Here is a 15,020-nt window from a genome sequence, read left to right as displayed (position 1 = left end):
CGGCCCCGGGCGGCGGGTTCCGGCCCCGTTCCGGCTTCCTGCCGCCGGGGCGCTGCCCGGCGGCGCGGGTCCGAGGCGGCCACGAGCGGGCGCGGCTGGAGCGGGCGACGAGGACCCGGCTGCCGCAGGCGCCGCCCCGCCCGCCGAGCGGCCCCGGGCCCCGGGCCCGGCCCCGGCCCCGCCGCCTGCCCGGGGCCGCCCCGTTTCGCCCCTCGGTCCCCGTCGGGAGCGGGCGCGGCCCGGGAGGCGCTGCCCGGGGCGGGGGTGCCGGTGCCGCCGCCGCCCGCTGCGGCCTCGCCCGAGCCCCGGGGGCGGCGGGTCCCGGCCCGCCCGCTATAGCGCGCAGCCGGCCGGAGTCACGGCAGGGAAAACGGGGACGGAGTTTGCGTTCGTGGCATTTTAATGAGCCTTAAAGGTTATTTCTGTGCAGATCCGGTGACAATTCCCGTCCTCTGTGTTCGCAGGAAGCTGGTGCCTCTGGTCTGGTCCCGTTGGGCGCTGTCTGGGCGCGCGGCTGGTGAGGAGCGTCCGCAGAGCTGCGTTGTCAGCAGGGTGGTCGGGGTTTGCAGGGGAGAAGTGACAACGGGAAAGTCTTGCGTGCCTTTGCATTCTGCAGTGAAAGGGATCTCGTTATCCTTCCCAGGGTTTCGGCCAGCTACTTGAAAAATACTTACTACCAATATTGCAGCTCTTGGGAGAGGGTCCCCTCCGGAGAAGGGAGGGAGAAAGAACTGGATGTGCAAAAACAGAGTAGGAGGAAACGGCTACAGTGGCAAAACCAGCTGAGAACCTGCCCCACCGCTTTTCCAGCACAAGCGGAGTGCCCAAGCCAAATCCTGGAGCCTCCTTCGTCCCTCCAGCCCTCCGCTTGTTCCCTTCCAACGGCAGGGGGACACGTTGAGGCAATTGGTGGTGCGTGGGGGTCCCACCCAGCCCAGCCCCACAGGAGCCAGCCTTTCACGTTCCCGTTGCGCCAACACCAGGTCTCCCGACTCATCCCTGGCACAGCGCCGCAGATGCTGGGAGCTTTGCTGAGGGTGCAGAGGCCGTTGCCTCCTGTGCCTTTGCAGCCCCCTCGGGCAGACAGGCCCCGTGTCACAGAAGCACAGAGTAGGGGCCTCTGGAGATCACCCAGTCCAGCCCCCTGCCCAGGTAGGGTCAGCTGGAGCGGGCTGCCCGGGGCTCTGTCTAGCTGGGTTTTAAACGGCTCCGGCCCAGGGTAAGAGGAAGGCACAGGTAGGCACGGAGTGACCCTGCAGACCCGAAGGTGTGCGCCAGCCTGCTGGGGCTGTGTCTCTCTCAGTGTTGCCCTGTATTTACTCCATCACGGCAACCATTTCCACCGTGGCTACTGCAAGCTGCACCTTGGTTTCTTGTGTCTGTGGGTTAAGGATGTACACAAGCCACGTAGGAGCTGCCGCATGTTTCTGTAAGGAACCATGAGCTAGAAACCTCCACAGGGTGGGTGGGCATGGGAATGCAGAAATAGAGACAGAAAAAGGATCCTCATGCTGTTCCTTTCCTTATGCTTAAACTTCAAGTCTCTGGCCAAAAGGAAACGAGTATTCTAAGATACAGAAAAGATACAGCATAAAACCCAGGAGAAAAAAAGTTGAGACCGTACTGCTGCTGCATAGAAAGCTTCATTAGCCCCATTGGCACAGCAATAATCGGAGAAAAAAAAAGTCCGTGGGAGTGATGCAAAGGGATTGATGCCAAGGGAGGAAGTACTGCATTTGCCATCTCCTGATGTCTTCAAGTCCAGTCGAATGCCCTTCTGAAGCTGCCTTTGTCAAACAAGTTATTGAATTCAGCAGTAACATGGTGAAATTTTCTTGTCTGCAGGTACAGAAGGTCAGACTGCATGATCTCGTCCTGCTCGCTCTCTGAATCTACAGAAAGAAAACACGAAGAAGGACTAAGAGAACATGCCGTTATCTGTGTTCTTCCATAGGGACTTAACGCCCGCGTTTATCTGCAGGGGCTCCAGCTGCATTTGCTGGTTCGGTGTGCTTGTGCTGGATGGTGAAAGGTTGGTGGGAGCCACCCAGCAGCGCTCCTGGGCGATGAAGCCAGCCGCTCTCCAGCACCGCGCCGTGCAGGCTGCGTCAGCTGGGGCGCCTGGGCCTGCCCCGTGCCACGCCGGCCTCGGCAGCCCTGTGGCCGGTGTAACAGTGGCCTTTGTGCTTGCTGTGGTACCTGAAGGTGGGATCTCATAAGGAATCCTTGCAACAAGGGTGAAAGGGTGACCACATTCAGCAGGCGTGGGTGTTTTGTTTAAGGAGGCTCCGTGTCCAAGTGCAGGGCGAACGTGGGCCGTTCCTAGCGGTTCTGCCTCACCTGACCCCCAGTTTTGGTTCAGCAAAGAGCAGGCTCCTGAGCTGTTCCCACAGCCTTACGCAGCCTCTCAGGCAGGGCTGGCACTCGAGGGTAGACTTGCCTGGAAAGGACAGGGCTGCAGTGTTGTTAGGCTGATCCTAACTCATCGTTTCTTGTTTTTCAGATGTTTAGCAGCTGTCCCCGGTCTTGAAGGTACAAGACACAGCCAGGTGGTCTTAACCCTGCTAAAGTTCTGGGGCATGTGCACTTTCTTCCTTACAAGATTTCCCTTGCAGCCCCAGCTGCTGTAGCTCTGTTCCCTCCTCAGGAGTAAGGGCTTGGGGCTGTACTAGATAAAACCAGATATAGATGGAGAGATGGTTCTATGGAAACATTTGCTCAGTGCCCAGGAGCAGCCCAAAAGGCAAACTGGCTGTTAAGAATTATTAGCAAAATAATGGAGAGCAGATCACAGTTATGCCACTGAATAGATCCGTAGTGGAAACTGCATTGCAATTACCATATGGAGCTCTGGTCTGCCTCTCAAGAAAAATAGAGTTGGAAGGGTTTCAGAGAAGAGCAACAATGGTGATCAAATACAAAGAATATTTTCCATATGAGGAAAAAGTAGATAGTCTCTTTAGCCTGGAAAATAAATGACTGAAGAGGATTATAAAATCAAGTTTGGCATATAGAGGTTGCCTGCAGTATGATTTCTCATTGTCCCTTCGATATAACAACTGGCAGCTCCCCATAAATTAGCAGGTAACAACTACAAAACAAAAAACAGTTCTTTTTTTTTAATGTCATATGTTGTGTCAGGCTGCTTCGCACAGGGTATGGTGGGCTCCCAAAGTTTATATGCATTCAGAAAGAAATTAAACATTTTAATGGGAGAAAAAAATCCACTTACACTGATTAAATACAAGACCCCACTTTTGCTTCTGAAGCCTCTGAGCTGTGGATCACTGGAGACTGGCAGAGTACTCTGGGCAGTACCGCGGTATCGTGCCCTCTTCTTACACCGACCAAGAGATCCGTTCTTGGCTACTGTCAGAGATGAGACAGTGGCAGAGATGAGACAGTGAGCTAGACAGCGTTTCAGCTGGTCACAGTTTCTTTCCTTCACTGCTCCAGGCTCCTTTGCAGGGACTGATCCTGATACATCCTGCCCTGACTCAATATCAGCCTGTTCTCCTTTTCTAAGGAACTGTATCCAAAAAGCCTAGCTTAAAAATTTGCAGTGGTGGGCTGGTAACCCTGCCTCTGCCCTGCCATGTCAGGATACAGGCGAGCCCTCGTGGACTAGTCCACTTTTAAACAACCCTCACTCGGCAGTGGCAGAGCTGGCAGTAACGACAGCAGAAGCCTCTACGTCCCAGTCGCTCTCTGTGATGAGCTGCCAGGGTGTCTAGTTTGCTGCCGCGTCAGCCGGCCAACTTCAGTGCCAAAACCTGCGCTCGGCTCTCATGAGGAGCCCTCGAGCTGGGTCGACGGCACTTGTCCTCCTGCAAGTCAGGGAGCGCCTCTGCCTGCGGCGCAAGCGGCGCTGCAGGCCCAGGGAACCGGCGCCCCGTGGCTTGCAGAGCGCTAAGGCTCCCTGGGGCATTAGGGGCTGCCCAGCGACCTCCTAAGGGGACTCAGCCGCGCCAGGGGAGTCTCGGAGAAGCAAGGGACTGCGGCCCCCAGCCGGGAAGTCAGCTCCCACCTCTGTGACACACGGGCTCCTGCTCAGCCTGGTGAATCTGGAACCTGGGGTCCTGTCTGAGGCAGCCTCGCCTTGTGCTGCATGCCTCCAGAGGGCAGAAAGCAGGGGACACAATGCCGGTCTGCTGCTGCTCCCCAGCGGGAAGGTGGGGGTCCCAGAGGCGCCTTGGTTTGACCCAGGCAATGGAGCTGAGGGGTGTCTCAGCCAGCGCGCGGCTGAGTTCTGTCCTGTGGGGCAGGTCAGAGCGCAAGGCACGGTGCTGGAGCAATGGCGGGGAGGGGTGGCGTGTAAAGAGACACCAGCAGAGAAACTGCTGTAGCTCCCAGGGCTGTGTGCAGCAGCAGCTCTGTTTACACATGCACTGTTGTCAGTTATAGCATATGGGCAGTTTTCTAGGAAGTGTTTGACCATTAATGTCTGGTGAGACTTCTTTTCCTTTCTTTTTTTTTCAGAGTACATAAACCAGTTTACAGCCATCTCTATCATATCCAACTTTTGCTGTCACAGGATGACAAGCGCTTGCCGTGGTATCCGTGGGAGATCATCCATCCAAGCGCTGCCTTCCGACATAGCACTAATCACAGCCCCGGATCCCCCAGCCCTGCAGAGATTGCTCCGGCAGTCGGAGCAGCTCTTCCTCCATCTGGGCTCTGCAGCTAGTAGCGATCGCTGTCAGCCCTTTCCCTGCTCTCCTGTACCTCTCCACACCAGCAGCGGCTCCTACCTTCCCAGGGCTACATGGTCAGATGAGGGAGTAGGGCAGAGCCTGCTCAATTGTCCCAGCCAGTGCGAGTCTACACGGTTCCCACGGGAGCCCAGGATAGGGCTTCGAAAGGGGAAACATGGGACCTGTCCCGAAGAGCACTCAGCCATATCACACATAGCACGTGAGGCCAGTAGTGAGGAGACAGAGTGCTGGAAGACGCAGGCAGAGCTGTACGGCCACACACTGATGTGGCCCCCTGCACACACCTGGATTGCTCACTTGGGAGTTTCGAGGTGACTGCGGAGCTTTGCCTGCCATCAGCAGGATGAGGGTTGGCTCAGCCATGAGTCCAGTCGTCTTCATCATCACGCTCGTTGCCCTGAGTCTGCCCTCCAGCCCCACTGAGCTCAGGAAGCTCTCATTTGCATTCCAGCCAGCTCGAAGAAGAGATACGCAGCATGGGCAAAGGGAGACCCTCGCAGCCACTCCAGCTCCCGGGCCGCTGGCTCCCGTAGACTGCTATGCCAAGTCCTGCTCCAACAGCGTTTGCTGCTTTGAGCTTTAATCTGCTTCTAACACTAGCAACTATTTGGTGGTTTTCCAGCAGACTGTGGGTTTACCAGATCTGTGCAAGCATGCTACCCCTCTCTTGGTCAAATGGAGTGCTGGCTTTGGCCACAGCAGCCGGTGTCTGTCAGGAGCTGGTATAAGAACCTACAAGAAGCTGAGGAGAGCAAGATGGATCACAGTGGCTTCCTTGTGGGTGCAAAATTGCGCTGTTATTTCTGCTGCACGCAATACTGGCCTCTCTGTCACATTTGTCATCTTCATGTGGAATTTGTCTGGGCAGCTGCCATTCCCGCAAGACAACTTCAAATGAATGGAATGGATGACTGCTTTTCATATTACACGACGTGATTCCAGATACCCCAGTGCAGATGCACTAGCCAGATTCCAAGAATCAATCACCAAATAGCACCATCTCCTGGAGCAAGCTACCAGTGGAGAAACCGAAAACAGGGTTTTTTGCAGCTACATTGGAACTTCACAGTCAATTTTAAGCCTCTTAGACAGTATAATACTGAATGCAAGTTCCTGCTGAGGGCTATCGACTTCAGTATGTGCCAAGCTGCAGGGAACACCCCATGCCATGCCTGCGTGTGACAGAGTGCTTCCCTGCCCCAGCAGCGTGACTCAGATCAGAGACCAGCTTCCTGGGATTTCCCATCAGCATCCTTTAAGATTGCATCCAGCAGAAGGGATCTGTGCAGCCACAAGGTGAAATGCGCCAGGAAACAGCATCATCTTCAAAACACACAAAGGGATTAGCACAGTCTGAGAACGGCAACGTGGTGCCCTCTGCTCAGGGGTGGAGGCACGCTGCCTGCTGCGGCCTTGGGGATGGAGGAGGCTAGCCTTCAGATGTCGCTTGCCCAGGTCAGGTGTGCTTGTAAGTGCACACCGTGTCAAAGTAATTGCACGTTCTTGCAGCGTAAATCCTAACCTGACTTCTTGCAGAGCATCTGCTCTCATGCTGCCATGGTGCTAGGGAATGTCTGCATGGTGGAATGCAAGGGTATACCTTAAATACCTGTAATTACTTAAAAGCAGTGATGTTTTGGTGCTGTAGGACCACACCAAGGCCTCAGATTATTCACAGCCCCGGTACGTTAGAGCAGCAGGCAGTGCTCAGTGCTGCAGCCCTGCTTTGGTGACTGATGTCCTGTGCGTGCAGCATCAGAGTAAGAGGCGTAATTGCTGCTTATGTGATCCATATTGTCCCCAGCCTGCCCTGTGCTTTTGTCCCTTCTCACACCTACCTTCTCCCACAACTGCTCCAGTGTACCAGAGTTCTGTAAAAGCTCCCAATATATGGAACTAATGGGACACATTGCAGGTCTTCTTAAAGCATCCAGGTGGGTCCCTTTAGCCAAACCCTTTCCTACAGCTCTCCCAACTACCAACACAAGGACTACAAGCCAGAGAATCCAAGATTATTTCCTTTGGCAGCGTGTAGAAGAGCTGCTCAGTGGGCAGGGTGGGCAGGCCACCAGAGCAGCTCCTGGAGGCGAGCTGCTTGGTGCTGTTCCTGTTGTCCCTTCAAGCGCTGCCTCTGCTGTCTCGCACACTTCCTCTTCTGCTGCACACAGCTCTCTGCAGCGATCTAGCAGTCACAAATCCTCCATCTTTTTATCATGCAGCGATTCTCCTACACCATTATTTTTGTATAACTTCCACTGCAAAAAAGAAGAGGCCAATACTGAACTGCAGTGAATGCTCAGCCAGCATTTCCCTTTCCTTTCTCTGTTAGATCATCCTGTTTAGTGGCAGAGCATGGTAATCAGTCAAATATCCTATTAGAAGCATGGTTTTAACAAGGGTAGCTCTACCCAGCCCACTTCCACATGGTAACCAAGACCGCAGCGAGTGAAAGGGGCCCCAGCTCTAGTTTGGAAATGCTCCCCTATTTCGGGAGTTTGTTAATACAATATCAAGATTATGGACTGCAACACTTGCCATTCCTTTCTTTCATTCTGAATTAAAGACCATCTACTGAAGACTCTCACTTCAAAAAACAGCCAGGCACTTTCTAATATCAAGCAAAATGCCTGAAGAATAAATTGCTCCTATCAGAAATAAAACATTTTAGTTCTGCCACAAGCAGAGTGATCTGTGTTTATAAGTCTCTCCAAAGGCAACTCCATCTTTCCTGCTTTCCTCTCATTTTCTTTTGATGCACAAAGCCTGCATACTGCAGTGCTGTGATTGGATTCAGCTTTGGAGCAGTGTAATTGTAAATATTCATTGGAATCCAAGCTAGTTTTCCCAAGTCTCTCTTAACGGCTCTGCAGCTATACAAACAGCCGTGGCTCTGCATTAGCTTCACAGCCTGGAGGCTGCCTATTTCTCCACAGCCCCAAAGACTGCTCCTTCAGAGGCTGCATGGAGAGAAATCAGCCTTGCAGACCATTTTAGTCAATGCTCTATTATTTTCTTTATTCCCTCTTTAATGTCTGTGTTGTAGAACTGGCTCTCAGACCTAGGTACCCTATGGGGTTCCTCACCGCTGCCTACACAAATAACACAGTTCACCTTCGCTCGCAGTTCCCACTGGCTGTTGTGGCTGTGTGTGTTTCTAGCCCCGTCTATCTGCTGACGGTGCTGGGACGTCTCTGTGAGCCGCTCTGTGTGCTGGTACACGGCACGTGGTACCTGTGCACGTTGCACCCTCCCACTGAGGACCCATAACCCAAGGGGGTGCTGCTTAGTACTGACACGGCTGTTACCCGGCAGACGGCTGTGAGGCTCTGTGGGTAGGCGACGTACATCTGGCTAGGAACTGCACCCCGTTGGTGACTGAGAAGAAAGCAGATAGATCAACCACTGATATCCAGGGAATTCTACCTCTCCAGCAGTTCCATGACTGCACTCCAGCAGTAGGAGGTAGGCAAAGGGCAGTAGACTCCTACAGCCATCAAGGAGCAGAGGCGAGACCTTTCCATCAGTCAGACCCTGACCTCCACGTTGCCTGGGCCAGCCGCTGCACAGCAAGACTGCGTGGCATCAAGCCGACCTTACTCCCCAGGTGGTCTCTGACTGATAGCCATGTCCTGCACAATTAATTTGCAAAGCAGCACATGTAAGAAACTGCACATAGCTATTCTACTGAGAATGGAAATTGAATCCAAAAGTTCTGATAGCAAATCTACGCTCCCATCTCTGCCTCATCTACTCTTGTGTTTACCACCAACGGTGGAACTGCAGCGCTCAGGCCAAAGCCCGAGGCACAGCAGCACATGTCATACAGATGCTGGTATCAGAGCCTTCATCATCCACTGACATCCTCCAGGCTCTGCTTGCTCTTTTCAGCGTATGTTAAAGCACATGTTCTGGCTACTGGCTGACCTGTGACCAGATAAGTAGGTAGTAAAAGGGGTAAAATCCAGCTTTCTTTCCACATGCCAGTTGCTGGGTGCGCTACTAAAGGGAGCAGCTCAGAGGCTGCCAGCTGTACAGTTCTGCCCCTCGCTGCAGCCCTGCTGCCTGATCCTCGTCTGCTTCAGTCAGGGCCCCGGCACCAGTTCTCTGCCAGCTGCACTGAGGCCGCTGCTCGCCCTATGGAGCATGTCTACCCAGGAGCATCCCGGACAGCAGGCTCCTCTGGAACACGTGAAGGAGCACCAAGTCATCAGCCCAGTATGTTCAGGTGAACGCTAAGGCTCCAGTATGAGAGATTAGGCAGGTCCGCTTGTCCTTCCAGAGGGCTGGAAGGGGAGAGGCTCTGTGCATACGGAGACCTCCCGCACACAGCACTCAGAACAGAGAACGCTGTTCCCTGAGAAGAGAGCTGCAGGAACATTACTAATGAGGAAGACACATAAGGATGAATTTACATGGGAAAACACTAGTGTGTACTCCCCAGCAAGTCTCTCCTGTGACCAAGCCTGCAGGACCGTAACAGTGAGGTGGAAGAATGATCCCACAAACCAGCGCTGCTACCCAGCACAGGAACGCGGCCTGCGCCACCGGAGACGTGACACTGCCCGAAGCACAAAGCTGGGATTAAGTCTTGTGGAGATCAGGTGAACCACAGCAGGACGCGAGCACACCTCCAAGACTCAAGTGCAGTCACTTTGCTAGAAAGGGGAATCAGCCTGGGAAATGCTGTGCCGATATCCCATGAACACTGAAGGAGACTATGGTGGGGCTCTGAGGAAGGCAGAGCTGGGTTTCAAGGTATGAGCAAGGAAAGATTTAGGAAATGAGCAAGGCTGGCATGAACCTCAAGAGGCTGATAACACACCTTCCAGCTCTAAGACAGAGGAACCTACAAGTGCCCTGTCTTTTGTTTATCTGTCCTTAAAGATCTCGTGTGATGCGGAACCCTCAGGCCCCTGGCAGTCTGTTCATGGGCTTTGTTCTCCTCCCCATTAGAAAACTGTTCCTAACCTGAATCTTTCTTGATGCAGGCTATGCCCATTAGTTCTTGTGTGTGCCTTCATGGACATGGAGAACAGATGGCTTTGTTCCTTTTTCCAGGAGTTTCTTACGTGCAGCTGGTGGTGTCATTTTCCTCAGTCATGCAGGAGAAAAAAAACCAAAACAACAAAACAGCCAGATCAGAAACAACAAAAGAAAACTGTCTGGTGGAACTCACTGCCACACAAAGCGACAGCAGCTACGGGTGCCCTGTGAGAACTGATAAAGTGATGAGGCCTTTATAAAGATAACAGCTCCCAGAGTCAAAAGAGCAGAGAGAAACGCCCTGCTCCAGTAGATCTAGATCTCCTTGTGGTAGCCACCAAATTGTCCTCTGTGCCACCAAATCCCTTCCCACCACAGAGGCAGGCAGCTCAAGGCTAGCTGCCTTCAGATGTGGTGAAGGAAACGGCCCTGGAGAAAGTCCAGCCTCCAGCTGAAGGGAACCAACACGGAAGACCACGCGGTCATGAGCAGGGGCTGGATGGTGAGACAAGAGTGGCGGAAGGGGCCAGTCCCTGGGGTCGCTGTGGAAAGCCACCCTCTGCTCTCCCAGGTACAACACATCGCCGTTCTCCCACCTGCAGTGTAACGCCACGACTCCTGGCAGCTGTCGGGAGGGACCGTGCCAGTGGACTCTCCAGCCCTTGCAAGTCTCCAGGACCTGACGCCCAGCCTAGAGCACCAGCAGGGTCCCTGGCATGAGAACACACCAGTCCTTTCGCTGCAGGAGCCTTCCTGGCGTGAGCTGGAAGCACAGGCCTTCCCTTCCAGCTCCGTTTTCCAAAGCGGTGAGAGCAGTGTTCTTTGGAGCTCCTGCTATGATGATTTATCCAGGTCACGGTGAGGACAGCTGGCTAACTGAGGTTAACAGCTTTCTCGGTTTCATTTCAAAAAGACATTAGCATGGGGGCTGTATTAAACAATGATATGCCAAATCCTGATTCATTCACCAGGAGAGCTCATGATCAGGTGGGGGACTCAGCTGACAGGCAGGGCTGTGCTGCTAACCTTTCCTTAAAGGGCAGGACCATAACTCATGCTCCAAGTGCTAAATTACACCTGACACTCCTTGCGGAGGGCTTCTGGTATATGCAGCCTGCTACAGGCATCCTGGGACCGCCAGCCGTGGGAGCCCGAAGCCCCCAGACCAGGAGATTTATCAGCAACCATGTCTGGCTCAAAAAACCAAAACCAGATTGGAGCCCTTCTGTCTGGAAGAAGGATGATGGAAAGGAAACATGGCAGAAGTGTAGAAAATCAGAAGTGTCACAGGGAGGGTGACTGAGGAATGACTGTTCATGGTCTCTTCCAATAACTGTCAGGGGACAGGTTCAAAATAAACAAAAGGAGGTGGCTCTGCGTCCCGCGTGTGGGTAAGCAGTGGCACTCGCTGCTACAAGACATTGCAGAAGCCGGATAATATCTGAGTTAGTTACAGAAATAGTTTCACAAGTTGGATGAAAATTCCTCAAGGGCTGTTAAACAGAGGACTCCCACGGGCTCAGGAGCCCCTTCGCCACAGAAGGTGGGCGAGCGTCTTGGGGCAATAGCACAAGCTTCCCCTGTTTTTCCTGGGCAAAAGGGCTCTTTCCCAGGCACAGGCATAAGCTGCTGCCAGACGCAGGGCTAGGTGGAACACTGATCTAACCCGGAGTAGTGTTATATTTTTATGTAACAGGGCTTGATGTTCAGTACTGTAATTGGGAGTTTTGTAAGACAAAGTTTAGAGCTGGGCTGTTTTATCTGCTACTTTCACACCAAAACCAAGCAGCTAGGCTCAGCTGAACTCAGTGTCAACAGATGGAGGGATGGGATGGGAAGGGAGTAAGACAGGGCAACTGTAAGAAGAAACAGAAGTGTGATTCCCACCCTGCCATGCTGTCCCTGCACAAATCAATACACGGTCACCCGTATACACCCGCAGAACAAAACGCAGGCGCGCACTGACACGCTCGCAGATTCATTTGTCCTCCACCATTCATGCACACAGACAAAGGCACACAAACTTCCCGCACCCAGCCTTCACTAGTGAGCAAGCGGAAAACAGGCTCGCAACATGCAGTTCAGCCCCCACACCGTGCGGGCTCTTCACACACACACACACATACACACACACGCACACGCACACACAGACGCAGGCACGCGCGCACGGAGAACAATGGGTGACTTGGCCGTAAACGGAACACTATCTCATTATTTTCCTTCAAATGCAATGAACATAATCATTCCATCATATTCATATACGATGCAATATATATATTGTTCATATACATTCATATTCATATGAACATATTCACCGTCACCAAATTAAGTGAAACAAAGTGTTTCCACTTTGAATAATAAGGGGACCCTCTCGCCCCGATTTTGAAATGCTGCCCTCTGAGCTGCTGCTCGGACAAACCAGCTGTGCTGAGCTGATTCCTGCTATCCAGCATGCTGGTACCAGATACTCCAATATCAAGATTACCTGGTTTAGTCTTCCAGAACACTGAGAATATTTAACTATCAAGTTGTTAAAATAGACATAATTTTTCTGGCTTATGGGGTGCTGAAAGAGAATAGCAGTGGGTACCATGGAGGACGGACGCAGGTTAAGCAAGCAGTCCTGCAGTGTGCAGCAGCAGTAGCTGCACAGATTTTTTCAGGATCAGCTCTCTTCGCCGTATGGATCTGAATGACAGCTTGTGGTCAAAGTCTGCTCACGACTACAGTTGCCTGCGTGGACATCAGGCAGACGACCCTGTGGCTGAGGAGACGGGGGAGCGGCACACTCTCCCAAGGCAGATTCACCTGCAGAAGGAAACACTGCCTGACTCCTGGCAGCTTCTGAAATACAGGGATCGGAAGAAAGGAGCCGTGGCAGGGCAGGGGCAAACAGACCCAGCACAGAGAGGACTGGCACAAGTGCTGCCCAGCAGGCCTCCCGTCAGGTCCACAGGGTGATGAGGGTACTCCCACCCTAACTGTCTGCATGTCCTGGAGCAAATTGAGGATTTCATCCACAGCAGCATAGCTGAACAGATCTGAACAAGCCTCGTCTCCTGGCTCACTACATGTCACTGTTACCACCAGCTAAGACAGCTGTCCTGGGAGGCATCGTCTCTGCCCTGGTCCCTTCTCTCTGAGGAGGTCAGCAGCAGGAGCAACACCCAGGACATCTGTGCATTACAGCAGTCACACCCTCAAATCGAGTGCAATCCCAGCACCTCTTCACAGTCAGCAGAGACGTCGCCGTCTCCCCGGTTCCCTGGACTTTCCCCTCCTCACTGGGAGTTGACAGGGTCTGCTTTCGCATCTTTAGCCCTTCCTCATGCTCCTATGTAAATGAGGACAGTAGATTATCACTATTGCTGTGAATGCATTAAATAAAGTTCCCTTCCCAGCCTGGGCTGCCAAGCTAGGGTGGACTGCCATCTTCTCCTACCTGCTTCTGAGCTTCCTCCTGCAGCTGGTGGCTGGCCTCCAGGTCCTGGCTGAGCTGCTGGATCCGGCTGCATTTCTGCTCCAGTTCTGCCTGCCTCTCCCTCTGCTTGGTCTGCAGTTGATAGATCCTCTGCTCTTGAGCATCCAGCTATTGACCCGCCCAGGGAAAGAAAGAAAAAATGGAAAAAAAAATCAATTAATACTAAACGGCTTAACAAAACCCCGAACAGCACAGGCCTGATGCTGCTGGGGGTGGGGATTGTCGGGAGGAGACACCCCCCGCACACATTAGCTGCAAAAACCTGATGTTCTGGGGACAGGAAGCCAATATGGTAGGTGTGATCTGACACGCACGCCCGCGGCAGCAGTAATATGTCCAACTCGGGGAAGGCAGAGGCTCTGCCGCACCAGGGTACCTGCCTCCGCTGCTCACGGAGGGGGTGTCAGACAGCCTGGGTGAGGGAAGCAAAGAGCAACTGAGCAAGCCAAAGTTATTCGTACTAATACCTAAATAATCAGCTCCTGCTCTAGCTGCCTGTTGGGGCTCTGCTCCTCTACCCTGCACTAAGGCCCCCTTCAGGCATTTCCCCCATGCCCGCAGTCCATGGAGCGAAGGGGAAGGGGAGCGCTGGTACCCTGCAGCTCAGTCATCCACCCCTCTCGTCCTGCCTGAAGAGGAGTGGGCTTTGAGGGCTTGGCATTTTCACTTCTTGGCATCCCAGCTGTAAAGAGTTTACGCAAGGAGGGAGCAGGGAAGGATCATGAATGTCAACCAAGGAGCAATTAGCATGCCAAGACTAAAGTATTGATCGGCTAGAGCTAACAGTGCTGCAGCAGCCCTGCGGTGGAGCAGCTCCCCGGCCGCTGACCCCAATGCCTTTGCAATGAACGTCTCGGGGCTGCTGCTTGCCTTCTTCCGACAGGAGAGAGGAGCCACGACCAGTGGATGCAAAAGCGTGGGGCTGGGGCAAAGGCTCTGCATGGCTCCTGCCTGCTCATGACAGGGAGGCAAGAGAAAACACTGGCCACATAGCCCAAGAACTGATCTGCTTGGTGCTTTAAATTCAGCATTAAGAAATCCTCCACGCTGCTGGCCAGGGGCTGTGCAATGCCTTGCCATAACCAAGGGTCCTATGTGCAGCAAAGCAATCACCGCAGGTGAGAACAGCATGCTGCTGTAAGTGCTCAGGAGTGACTGGAGGCAGCCTTGTTTCATGGGGAAAGGGGCTCTCCAGAGCTTCCTGATAACGCTAACGAGGGACCGCGCAGGGGACAGGCGCCACAGACCTCTCGCCAGGGCTGGATGAGAGCACTGCCTGTGCCGCTGTGCAGAGGTGCAGGGACAAGGCAGAACATACAAAGAACAGATTTCTAGCAGAGATCCAGTGTATTCTTCTCCCCTATCAATAGGTCCCATATAGGTTATGCATCTCTTCCTAGAAACAGGAAGAGCAGGGGTCCCGAGAGCCCACAGGCACTGAGCTGCCCAGGTCTCTGTGCCCACACTTCTTGCCCAGACCTGTTGCCCTGCCCTGTCCCGCGACTCACCCCTGCAAGCGCGAGCAGCCCTGTTGCGTGGCACAGACATGGCTCACTGGTCTTGAAGGACACAACGGGCCAAATGCCGGGAGGGGAGGAGCGCCCCAAGCTCTCGTGGCCGGCCATGACACTGCACCGAGCAGGCGGGACCTCAGCTCTCCCACGACCGTGGTGCCATGCATGAACGCGGGACCTGCCTGGCCACCGCCAGCTCCACTCCCACCAGCAGCCGGCTTGCCCTTGGGCAGCGCTGCGCTGCATGTGTGGGGCTCCCAAGAGCAATACCTCCCAGGGACTTCTCCCTTCCGGGCACATGTCCATCTGTCCTGCTGGCAGTGCCGC

General features: G+C 53.7%; 1 protein-coding gene across 1 annotated transcript in view; it reads right to left on the bottom strand.

The window, feature by feature from the left end:
* Window positions 1-1,086: 1,086 nt before the first annotated feature.
* The window catches only part of LOC148051085 (uncharacterized), a 121,210-nt gene continuing 107,276 nt past the window's right edge, over window positions 1,087-15,020 (bottom strand). Inside the window, exons 6-8 of the mRNA XM_087740303.1 lie at window positions 13,141-13,287; window positions 3,233-3,369; window positions 1,087-1,892 (exon numbers count right to left, since the gene is read on the bottom strand). The gene's annotated coding sequence lies outside the window, so the exon portion shown is untranslated. The remainder of the gene's footprint in view (window positions 1,893-3,232; window positions 3,370-13,140; window positions 13,288-15,020) is intronic.

This window comes from Nipponia nippon, unplaced genomic scaffold (genome assembly GCF_047370975.1).
Source record: "Nipponia nippon isolate SJK-2023a ecotype South Korea unplaced genomic scaffold, ASM4737097v1 scaffold_7, whole genome shotgun sequence".
NCBI classification, from domain to species: Eukaryota; Metazoa; Chordata; class Aves; order Pelecaniformes; family Threskiornithidae; genus Nipponia; species Nipponia nippon.
Note: the sequence above shows the minus strand (reverse complement) of the source record. Positions and strands in the feature narration are given on the sequence as shown.